This window comes from Mastomys coucha, unplaced genomic scaffold (genome assembly GCF_008632895.1).
Source record: "Mastomys coucha isolate ucsf_1 unplaced genomic scaffold, UCSF_Mcou_1 pScaffold17, whole genome shotgun sequence".
NCBI classification, from domain to species: domain Eukaryota; kingdom Metazoa; phylum Chordata; class Mammalia; order Rodentia; family Muridae; genus Mastomys; species Mastomys coucha.
The window spans coordinates 12,028,482-12,037,261 of NW_022196899.1; positions in this window are offsets into that span (position 1 = coordinate 12,028,482).

Below are 8,780 nucleotides of genomic sequence, written 5' to 3' on the forward strand. Positions count from 1 at the left end.
ACCACCACCACCTCCACCTCCACCACCACCATCACCACCACCACCATCATCCATCATCATCATCCATCATCATCATTCATCATCATCATCCATCATCATCATCCATCATCATCATCATCATCATCATCATCATCATCATCATCATCATCATCATCATCATCATCAATGTATCAGTCTAAGGCCTCTGCTATTCTGGAACCAAGGATGATCTCAAATTCATGATCCTTCTATCTTAGTCTTCCCAGCTCTGGGATTAGGAAGGTGGTCTAATTTTCCTGGCCTGATATTTGATTTATTTACATTTCATATTTGATTGTTAATAAGGTTAATATCTCTTTCCAGTGCAGAGATGAAAGTTTCTAGAAGGCATAACTTTACCTGCACCTAACTCAGTCATAATTTTATACTCAGTATCTACAAGAAGAAATCAATATTTGTTAAGTGGCAAGCCAAATAACATATGGACTGACTGTTATGATCATAAAAAGAGAAGGAGCTATAAGTATATGTTTTGGTGAGGTGTGGGGCAAGGGAGTACCCTGGCAGGCCCATGCGGAGGCATCCCTTTCCCATGCAGGACCAGACACACGCTGGTATAGTATAGAATGGAGTTCATTTAGGGCATGGGGAGGGGAGTTAAGAGGGTAGCAGAGGCAGAGAAAGGCAGAGAGAAGGAGATAATAGAGAAGTAGTGGATGGCCATGACCATGTGGAGAGAGGGGAAGGGAATGGGGAGAGACGGGGAGCAAGGGGGAAAGAGACAAGGTAGAGAAGCAGGAGTAAGAGGGAGAGGAGGGGCCAAGCAGCCCCTTTTATAGGGCCAGGCCTACCTGTCTGTTGCCAGGTAACCATGGGGAGGAGCATACCTGGCTGCTGCCAGGTATCTGTGAGGGTGGAGTTTATACAGAATGCTAACACTGACTCTTCATTAATCCTGGTGAATACTTAAAGGAAGCAGTTAGAATGATAAAATATATTTGAAAATATGAGAGAAACGCTGTAAAACACTTATTATTTTGTAGGAGACACCTTACAAATACAGAGAAAGAAATGAAGATATTTTAAAAAGGAATTTAGAATATTTTATCTTGAGAACTAAAGTTTTTGCTGTGCCAATACATATTAGATAAGTGGTTGTTACTTATTAGTTAGCTCTGTGGGGAGGTTTTAAGAATATTGGCTTTGGAGGGGCTCACATTCAACTTGAGGTGTCACTGATCTTCAATATTAATCCTGCAGAAACATGTGAGCATTCCTGCACAGTAATCCTCTTGGGCTTTACATTGTACTTATAAAAATAAGTCCTCAGCCGGGTGGTGGTGGTGCACGCCTTTAATCCCCAGCACATGGGAGGCAGAGGCAGGCGGATTTTCTGAGTTCGAGGCCAGCCTGGTCTACAGAGTGAGTTCCAGGACAGCCAGGGCTAAACAGAGAAACCTTGTCTTGAAAAACCAAAATAAAAAAAAAAGTCCTCAGTTTTTAGAAAGAACAACATTTACAGGGGGGTTAGATTTTTTTTTTGTCACTGAATACATATTTTATGATAAATATGGAGAGAGATAGCATCCTGACTGTAGAGGACATGAACTAGGATAAGTGTTCATAAGAGAAGCACCATAAAAAGGATCTTTAATTTTGGACTTGCGAATTTCAGGACAATAATTTTTTATTCAGTCTTCTGTGATGCAGTTAAAATTAGAAAGCAGAATATGAAGAAGTGGGAGAAAATAGAGGAGCAAGACAGCAAGAGGAAATAATGCCTACTGTACTTTGTGTTCTTTACTGAGTCTCATGTTCGGGTAAGGTATAATGAAGGGCATTGTGTTAAAGAGGTCAAGACAGTACACACAAGGAAAAATAGACAATAGTCTATGTCCAAGCTACATGGAGGCCAGTAAGAGGAAGCTACTATGGTGTTTAGAAGCCCCCAAGAGGCTATAACAGGAAAGAAGTTCTGCAGGAGCTAGCTTAACAATGTGCCTTACAGCAAATGAAATACTCCTGAGAGGTGCAAGGGGAATTTTGGGTTACATTGGATCCTCTCTGCTTTTTTATCAGCTTTTTATCTCCACTTCTCCTCCATAAGCTTCATGAGTCTACAAATACTTCTACTTGTCTTCAACAGGAACTCCTTCATGTCTTATAGGAGCAAAGCAAATTGAAAACACAGAACATCTAGTTTGTATATAATGAAAGACAGAATAGCACTAAGGAAAGTTTGGGATAATTCTAGGCATGATGGAATATGGGAAGCAAGTATCCCTGCACCTTTTCTGATTTTGAGACATTAAGAATACCAATGACTTTAACTCATTATTTTATATACATTTTGAAGACTTCATGACCTGTTCCTTAAGAGTATCAATTGTTTTGGTCAATTAAAAATTACACTTAAATTTATCATTATATTGTGTTGTAAGACTCTGGCGAGCCTTAGCTTACTCCTGAGTGAATGATGCAGAGCCCAATATTGATGCAAAAAGCAAGAGGAATTTATAGTTCCAACATGTTGGGGTCTCCCTACATATGGAGAGAGAGAGAGAACAACCCACACGCACTCCGTCTGGCGAACCTTTATATAGTTCTCAAGTCATAATGTGATTGGCAGAACAGTGTGACTTTAAACTGATTGGTCTTTAGGGAATGAGGTAGGTGGCCAAATGTTGGTCCAGGAATGTGTCTATGACCTCTGGGCCTCCCCTATCTGCAGGTGGCGGGTAGTCAGTCCCTGCTCCCTGTGGTCTGAGGAATGTTATTAGCCCCTCTCTTCTGGAGGGGAGGGATGCCTATGACCTTTCTCTTTCAGAAGGGGAGGGGTCTGGTGGAATTTTCCAAAGTTTCTGAGCTGGCCTCTTCAGTGTCATTTTCCTGATGATTAAAGGTAGATTTAGATAAATTTCAGTACTTATACACATGCTGAGATGACATAAACTACACATACCAAAACAGGAAACCAAAAACCACAAAGATTCAACATTTTAAACCCCATTCCACCAATTTTGTTTCAGGCCATTCAACCAATCAGTAAGAGTTTCAGATGGCTTCTCTGGTATGCGCCACTTTCTAGGGCTTTGTTCCAGGATAATTTCCCCATTGATGTGAAGTGGTCTAATATGGTTATTCCGTAGATGATATATGGAAGTGTGAAGGACCTTAAATGTAGTCTTAGTGGTCCAGAGGGTATGACATCTCAGCAGTATTTACCACCCCAACAATATATTTAAGTGTCGGGAATTGGTTGTAATGCTTTGTCTTATTTCAGCCCCTAAAAGCCTCACTTCCAGACCTGAGGGTCTCTGGCTTTGGTTGATAATAAAGAATTTCCATACAGCCAATGACTGGGCAGGGAGACAGGGCAGGACTTTTAGATTGGCTGGGCAAGGGACCAAGAGATGGGAAGGAGAATCATAAAGACAGGGAAGCAGAAAGATGAAATTTAAAGGCCCACCAGCGCATAAGGATCCAGGAAAGTGGCCCTAGAGCCATTTCCCTCATTGGGTCTGGGTAGCAGAAATGATATGTAGATTAAAAGATAACAACTCAGGAATACCAGAGGGGGGTGTTTGCAAGCCATGGGGAGGTTTAGAAGTGGCCAGCCCTTGACCAAGTCCGGGCATATCAAAATTAGTTGGCAACTGTGTGTCTTTCATTTGGAAATCCAGAGAGCTCTTGGGTGGGTGCAGCATACTTGCGACCTGCTGGGAGCCAAATCAGTTTAACTAATTTGCTGCTACACTTATCCCCTCTTTAAAACTCTTCTTTTACAAAATTTGCAACATATCTCAGATGATTGGCATAGAATGTCCCAGCAGATAAAAAGATCCATAGTTGAGTTTGTTGTTTCTTTCTACAGCCAAGTATATTCACACACTCTTATCTATCCAGCCCCCATTTGAAGTTTCTTGAGATACTGACTTTTAAAATCTCATTCATAGATGTATAATTGATCTTAAAAACAATTTTAGAAAGTTCCCTCAGACCTCCACCTTCTAACAACTAGTATGCATATAAGATCTCTGGCTTCTGGCAAGGTCACCCTACTCATGAGTGTGAGAATGCTTCCTCCCTGCCTTTCTCCTCCTGGCGTGTTCCAATCTACCCCTGGGCATTAAGGCAACATGACATAAGAATATATTTTCTAAATTTGCATAAAATGAGAACTTCACAGATGGGCAGCACATGCTTCCCATAAGTCCAGTGTGAAAATGGCTTGATAGCACTTGTCGCTACACACACTCTTTCCACATTTCTGGCACACACACATCTTAAACAAACAGGAATTGTGACAAGCAAAACAGATGGGCAACAAAAAAAAAAAAAGTTTTCAAGGCACGCTTCCCAAAATTCTCCCTTGAACATGAGACTGTATCACTTGTCACAATAAATCTGAAAGTAGTTTGGATATTAAACAGACAGCCTTTGCTGAAGGGGAAAGCTTGAGATATTCATTTCCATAACTCAGGGGGAAATGTTAAAAACACCTTTGCCTCCCCTGATTATGGAGAGACAAGCTCCTAGCCTCTCATGCACCGTGTGACTTGCTAATTGTGTAGTAAGCTTTCTCTGGTATCTGTTTTTTTTTTTTCCACTATACCAAAATAGATGTGGTATAACTAGAGAGCAGAAGGGGGCTAAAGCATATTTCCTATTCTCTACACTGTCAAAAATGGTTCTTGACTTGTTTATCTGAAGCTGTGATGAATCAGTTTCCCACATACCCATGCTGAAAAATAAGACATCATTATAACTCTAATACCACCACTAAATTTCTAAAATGTCTTGGAATGAAATTGAAAGGACAGTGGATGGGAAGTCACGATGCCAAGGCTTTGGTCCTTCCTTCACTAGAAGTTCACTCATATGAACAGTTCCTTGAGCTCACTGGACTTCCATTGCACCAGGCTAATTGGTCCATCAGTCCATTCCTACTGGTATTACTTATAATTATTACTTTAAATCCAAATCTGCATGGAAATCAATGGTCTGTGCAATCACTACTGCTGTACTAGACACTGACTGACGTCTCTGGGTACCAGGTCTGGGTACCACATTGCCTTAGCTATGGTAGCCTGTAGAGGCCAGAGAAGGTAAGAATACCGCTAAGGACACTCTACATCAAGTACATTTAACTTTTGTGGCACTCAGCCTTTCATAGTACTCATGTCTTCTGATGTGAAAAAATATCGTATATCAATTCTCTCCACCCACAAAGCATATCAATCATATCTCAGCTCAGCAGTATTCTTCACAAAGGCGGAATTTGTTCAACTAAGATTCCGGTACATCCAAAAGAAGCATTTAAAACTCTACGACCCAAAACTGTCAGTAATTTCTCAAAAAAAAAAAAAATCACTTCTTTAAGAATTTCTTCTTAATGGCCTTCTTACACTAGACCACTTGCTACATATATGATTACAACTTCAATAAAGAGAATGAAAAAGGTTATGTTACAATCCATGGCATGCCAAGCACTGTCCTGAGTGAGCACTTACCTTTAAATCCATGTAGGAAACCCATGAGATAGATGTTATGGTCACCTTCAATTTACACAGCAAGATATGAAAAGAGAAGGAGCAAGGCTAATCTCTTCAGCTGCGCAAAGGAGAGGCAAAGCCGGTTACAGATTTGTCTGAGAAAACTAATGGTCTAGGTAAGTTCTGTTGTTTTGATTTCCTTCATATTCATAGTATTTTCTGTTTGCCTATTTTATGTCATAAAAATATGGTGAAAGTGAAATAGATTTCCGCTACTCAAACTGTGAATCGGAGCCGGAAGCCTCTGGATTCACCCATGTTCTGTTATCAAAGAAGGAGACTCATCACTTTGTTTATTAAGGACAGGAGATTTGTTTTCATGGTTGTTGCTGTTATTGGGTGTTTATTATTGATGTACATGTGTATGCATATCACGGAGTCAGAGGACAACGTCATGAAGGTCGATCTTTCCTTCTACCATTTGGACTCTGGAAACGGAACTTGAGCCACCACACTGGGTGCAAACTCTGTTACCCTCTAAGCTATCCTGTTGACCCTGTTTGGTGTCTTGATACAGGTGCTCACATAACTCAAGCTGTCCTTAAACTCACTCCACAGATGAGGAAAAGGTAACCTTTAGTTCCTGTGCTTTCTGCATGTGTCACCTCATCTGGATGAAATGTGTTATTATTTCATTACTATTATTTTGTTTTGCTTTTTTTCACACAAAGATTCACTACGGAGCCCAGGCTAACCCAGGACCCTTGCTTAATTTTCAATGTTGGGATTACAGACATGCACTATCACACACCATTTTATGTGTGTACGTGTGCGTGTGTATATGTGTGTGTGTTTTAGTAATCTGCAGTAATAAAGGCAAATGAAATCTTTAATTGATTCTTGTATAATATTTATTTTGAGATATATAATTTTGGCTAAAAATCTCCCTTTTCAGAAGGCAATTTGTGATGGTAGCATGAAGTAAGTTTATCTTGCTAGTAAGTGTGGACCATAATGTAGTTAGGAATAAGAAATATGAAGTCTAATAAAAGAAGCTAATCTGAACAAAGCATGTGACATAGTCAACCTCCCTGGTGGGAAGTCAACCCACTGACTATCAGCACTTAATTATGGAGATCATTAAACAGATGAAAAAAATGGATTATAAACATTCATAATTATATTTGTAACATGGATTTTTTTAAAGTCATCAAAATTATAACACTCAAACTTTTGACGTCTCATAAAGTCACTTTCTTTTCAACCTACCAGGTTAGTCTTCTAAATTCTGGATTTACCCTTAAAGTTACTTGTGAGAAAATGTCAGTGTGACATCATGGTAGGCCTTTGGGAACAAATTCCAATAATTCAGAATACTATGGTGGAATCTTTCCTTCCTGTGTGCAGGAAAAGGCAAGCTCAGGGAGCCAAGTCCCTCATCCAGATAATTAGCAACTCTCCAATCTGTTAATTGAGGACATGTGTGCCAAACTTTCTTGGCAACCTCAGTCAGACAGTTGTAGGTGGTCAGTCCGTCAGTCACAGTTGAAGAGCGCCAGAGTGTGTTCGGCCCTGCATTAAAACTCGGCAGTAAAGACAGATCTGATGTGCTCTTTGACTTGAAAAAAATAAATGTGTTAAATTGTTTGGAAATTGGCTGTTCTCAGTCCTAAATTTGGTGAGGCGAAGGAGAACGTGATTTCATTAACCCTATCTCTTTGCATGATCTTCAATGGAAAAATTACTTCCTTCTCCATTTCATTGTCAATTTGGAGGAAATTTCAAGAATTGGGTACAGTTCTGTCTGAATGCAGGTTGACTAAGCAGAGAAGGACGTGAATGCTAATGTGAAAAAACAGATCCTGGCAAGAGACCATTCACAACTGGGGTTATCCAGAACATTCCTCCAGTCTCTAGCGTATTTATACAGATCTACATGTAGTTACTTAATCCCTTCCTTCCTTGCATGAATGTTCATGCACATTCACCATGTAAATAATACAATCTTGATTAAAGTTGGAAGGAAGATGAACAACAACAGAGCTAGGAAGAGAGACACTAGATGAGATAGAGCAAATACCACGAGGGGCACATCAAACAGACCATGAACCCAAGACAATGCTGAGAAAAATAATTACCTGATTTTGGGTGTCCAAAAAGGAAATGAATATATGTCTTGGCCCAAATAAAAATCTGTATGGGTGTCTTTGAGTGTTGTGTGAGCTCCCTGGAACCAGAGGCAGAACTTAGTGTCCTGCTCTAGTCTTTGACACTGTATTCCACTGAGAGAAGATGTCTGGACTTGGAGTTAAACCAGTAGCCAATAAACCCAAGCAGTCTTCCTGTGTCTGCTTCCAGTTCATTAGGGTTAGAGCTCTATGCATCTATAGGAGCTTAGGGAATCATGCATTGTAAGCACTCCCACCCAAGGAGCCACCACCCCACCCCAAAACACAAACATGTCTTGTGAGAATAATTTTGTTCCCACAAATGAAGTGTGCATTTCTTGGTTTTAAATGGATGCCTACAATTTAAAAATGCTGGAGTTGAGCTCGCAATAGAAAAGAAAGAAAACATAGGCGTTAAAAAAAAATGTGAAGGCAAGTTCAGGGTTAAAAACTCCCTGAGTAAGTACAGAATTCCTGCTCGCAAAAGTGGGAGGGACAAAAATGTTCTGTGGCTCCACAAATATTGGACAAAGTCATTGTGATGTAATGCGCATTTAAGGTTTTCAAAATTAAGGTCAGTTGTAGTTGCAATTTGCTAGGAGAACATGTTTGTGAAACATGTGAAAAGTGAGTAGGATTCAGCCACAACTTATGTGCATGTGAATACCTCAGCTGGTACACATTTGAAAGAGTTTTTTTTAGTGTGTTGTTAGCTACTTTACAGTGTAAAAAAAAAATAGTACTTGACATTTGAAAGTGAAATGATATATGCAAAACATTAGTCAGATGGAGCGTCTCACTTTGTGAATGAACTGTGCATAGTCTGAGCGAGATCTAAGGCTTGGTAGCATCAGCCCTTCACAATCCACAGACATAAACCACACAGCCATCGCACCAGATAGTTAACCTCATTAAACTGCCCAAATCAGAGACGCATTGAGAATGAAAGCAGGGTATTAAAGAAGAAAGGAAAAACTCAGAGGAGGAAATGTTGATCTAAGCCATGTTCTTAAGCTTGAGTAAGAGAAGCTCTAGCCCTCTCTGTGTTGCGTGTCTTGTTCACGTTAGTACTTGCAGCACACAGTAAGTAAACAATAAATGTCTGCAGGCTTTGAAGTTTAAATTCCTATTTAGGTTT